This window comes from Galeopterus variegatus, unplaced genomic scaffold (genome assembly GCF_000696425.1).
Source record: "Galeopterus variegatus unplaced genomic scaffold, G_variegatus-3.0.2 Scaffold2921, whole genome shotgun sequence".
NCBI lineage: Eukaryota > Metazoa > Chordata > Mammalia > Dermoptera > Cynocephalidae > Galeopterus > Galeopterus variegatus.
Window position 1 is genome coordinate 87046 of NW_007729032.1, and position 3951 is coordinate 90996.

Consider the following 3951-nt stretch of genomic DNA (forward strand, 5'->3'; position numbering starts at 1 on the left):
TAGTTTCATAGTTTTGGGTCTTTGATTTAAGTCTTTGATCCATTTTGAGTTGATTTTTGTATTCGATGAGAAATAGGGGTCTAGTTTTAATCTGCATGTGGAGTTCCAGTTTTCCCAGCACCCTTTCTTAAAGAGGCTGTTCTTTCCTAATATAGGGTCTTTTAAAAAGTACCTTTCTCATGGCATGTTTTTGAGGTTCATCTGTGTTGTAGCATGTTTTACCAGTCATTTGTGACTTTTTATTGCTGAATAGTATTCCAATGTACGAGTATAGTATTTTATTTTTAAAGAATTCTCCAGTTGATTTGGCTTTTTTCCAATTTTTGGCTGTTAAGAATATGCTGCTGTGAGCATTCGCATACAAGTCTTTGGGTAAACATAGGTTCTCATTTCTTTTGGGTAGATACCCAAGAATGAAATTCCTGTTTCATATGCTGAGTTTTTCACTTTTTTTAAAGAAACAGAAATTGTTTTCCAAAATGGCTATATCATTTTACATTCCCTTCAGCAATGTATGAGGATTCCAGTTTCTCCACATCCTTGCGACACTTGTTATTACCTGGATTTTTTATTATTTTCATCCTAGAAAGCATGAAGTGGCATCTCATTATGGTTTTGACTTACAATGACCTAATGATTTTTGATGTTGTTGAGCATCTTCATGTGCTTATTGGCAACTTGTATATCATCTTTGGAGGAATGTCTATTCAAATGCTTTACCCATTAAAAATTTTTTTAATTGAGTTATAGAAGTTCTTAATATATTCTGGATACAAATCCTTTATAAGATATATATTTAAAAATAATTTCCATCAGTCTGCATCGTTTCTTAATTTTAATGGTATCTCTTGAAAAGCAAAAGTTTTTTAATGCTCATGAAGTCCAATTTATCAATTTCTATTTAATTGATCATGATTTTAGGGTCATATCTAAGAAAACTTTTTCTAACCAAATGTCACCTATATTTTCTCTCAAATTTCCACTAGAATTCTTAGTTTTAGCTTTGGCGTTTAGGTCTTTGACCATTTCCAGTTAATTTTTGGTGTGAGATGGTGTGAGTTAAAGATCTAAGATTATTATTATTGTTATTTCTTTGCATATGGATATCCAATTGTTCCAGCACCATTTATTGAAAAATTATCCTTTCCCAAATAAATTTCTTTGTCAAAAATCAATTGACCATAAATATGTGGGTTTATTTCTGGAATTTCTATTAAGTTTTGTTGATCTACATGTCTACCTTTATGCCAGTCACACTGCCTTGATTACTGTAGCTTTTATAGTAAGTTTTGTAATTGGGTAGTGAAAGTTTTCTTACTTTATTGTTTGTTAGTGGAGCCAAATCATTATTAACCTAGTATTACAGGCAGTGGTTTAATTTCCATTCCTGAAAAAAAAACTATGGAAAGGGGAATCATCTTCACCTTTGTACTGCTCTAAATGTGTTTGAGTTTTTTTAATGCCTCTTGTATATAGCTTTTGCTACACAACAAACCACCTCAAAACTAGCAGCTTAAAAGAACAACCATTTATTTAGCTCACAATGTTATGGCTCAGCAATTTGGGATGTACTTGTCTAAGCAGTTCTTCTCCTGACCTTATTCATGTGTCTGTGGTCAGCTGCCTGTCACCTTGGCAGCTCTGCTTGTGGGGTTGACTGATGTCAGGTGGATGTAACTGGGCCATGTGTTTCCCATTATCCATCAGACTAGCCTGAGCTTGTTCCTGATGGCAGAAGGGTACAAACAATAGCAAGAGAGAAGACTTTCAAGTCTCTGCTTGTGTTTCCTTTGCTAATGTCCTATTGGTCAAAGCAAGTGACAAGACCAAGATCAGCAGCAACTTGGGAGGGCCCCTCCAGAGGTGAATACAAGGATCTACAAATTAATTGAAGGCATCACTGGGATCAATATGCAGATTTTAACAGGGGATGCTTTGAATGCCAAGAGAATCAAGTTTCTGGGTGTGAGCCAAACCAGAGTTTAACAAACCAGCTATTTCAAAGCAACAATTTTTGGTGATTGGTACTTAGTTTACTACAGGTTACCAATCCATAGACCCCCACATCTCATTTGGTAGTTAACTCTAGTAACTATGGATATAGGGTAACAAAATAGAATACTTCCTTATCATTTTCCTTAGGGTGGCAAAACTTTGAGGAAACCAAAAAAAAAAAAAAAAAAAAAAAACCCCAAACCAAAAAAAAATATATCCTCAATAAAAACAATTAGAGACCCCAAATTTATCCCTTCTTAAAATAACATGATTTACTTTTATAACAGGATAATCTTAGGAATCTTAGTAGTTCATATAGCCCAAATACGAAGGCTATAGCTTAGAGCTACATTGAACAGGTAGTGCTTTTTACAAGACTGAGTCTATGTACCAGGGCATCTTGATATTAGGATACACCGCTCATGTATAATTAACCAAACCAAACTATCATGTTTTTTTTTTCTGGAAAAAAAAATACAGGCAATTACTAAATTTTTGGTGAGAAACAAAGCTTTATTTTCAAAGTCATGATAGTCATAATCACTTCGTTATTGCCTTTTTCCCCATGTGATGTGGGTCAGTACCTGCATTAGAGGCCCTTCTGCCACTGCTATTATAAAAACACTTGGACTATTGTAGCAAATAGGTGGGCTTGGAAGTAGTTGAGACAAAGGAAACTGAGTAGTATGAGCACAGCCCTGTAAGTGGAGTTGACCTGCTTCCAAGAAGAAGAGCTTTGGAGAATAGCTTTAGTACATTAGACCAGTACTTATGGATTAAATATACTTTGGGGGCCAGCCAGGAAAACCAACCACCATTTACGTATATACTGGAAAAAAAAAATAACTGAGCAAATAGTTCTACAAATCCAATCCATTTGCAAGTTGCAGTTAATCTGAGTTATATATATTTCAGAATATATATGAGGGGTTCGTGGAAAGATTTATATTATCTTTTAATTCTGTTTTTCTGTAAACTTTTTGAAGTTCTTTTGTAGAGAAAAGCTGGATTTATATGAAAACTAAAATAGCCTTTTTAGCTAAACCAACCAATTAGTTCAATTCCGTGCACACAATACAAGGCTCCTTGTTTTGCTCCTTGATCTGACATGTTTGCTAGTTGAAATGATTATTTTGGTGCATTATGTTGGGATTGCAGATATGGAATTGGATCCGACAAATTTAAGTTATGGTAGGTCCAAATCACTTCAGGTACCTAGTGAGAGACTAGTTTCTTAGTGATGATTGCTGGGGCTGCCATTCTATGAAGAAGCTTCTAGGAAAAGGTAGGGTTGTCCTTGGTCAGAGATGGGCTTAGCTGCTGCCTTCTAGAATGGTGATTTAAGTGAATTACTCGCAGGCTTCAGGTTCTGTTTAAATCTGTGGATGATGCAAGAAAGATGATGCCTGACAAGGATGAGTTGCTTTGTTAATTAAATTAGCAGTGGAAATTTTACTGGCTTTAATTAGTGTAAAATAAGCCACAGAAATAAAGATAGTGATTAAAGCATGCTAATCTGATTAGAATCACAATATGTACTGTTATAGGCTACTTGAGAACAGAATCACCAGACTAGGGCTGGAAAGATGCAGGGACCTGTTTTAAAGAGAATAGCTACAAATGACACACAAGCTGGAGCTGCTGTTGGATTGCCAAATTGTTTGGGGGAATTATGCCTAATAAACACCATGGGGCATTGTTGCATTCATAAGGGCCCTCTTTCTAGGACGAAGGCTTTAAAAGACATGATCGTCCACAGTGAAGGGGGCTAAATCTGACTTCAATGCTTCCACTAGGTCACTAAGATTTTGGCCAGTAGGTCTGAACCTCTCAAAGTTTCAAACTTATGGGAAATCCGCAGAGTAGAAAGATTGTAAGATGTCTATACATTGTTTATCCTGACCCACACAATGAAAGCATTGTCTGTTTGAGACATTTAGACAAAGGATATCCGAA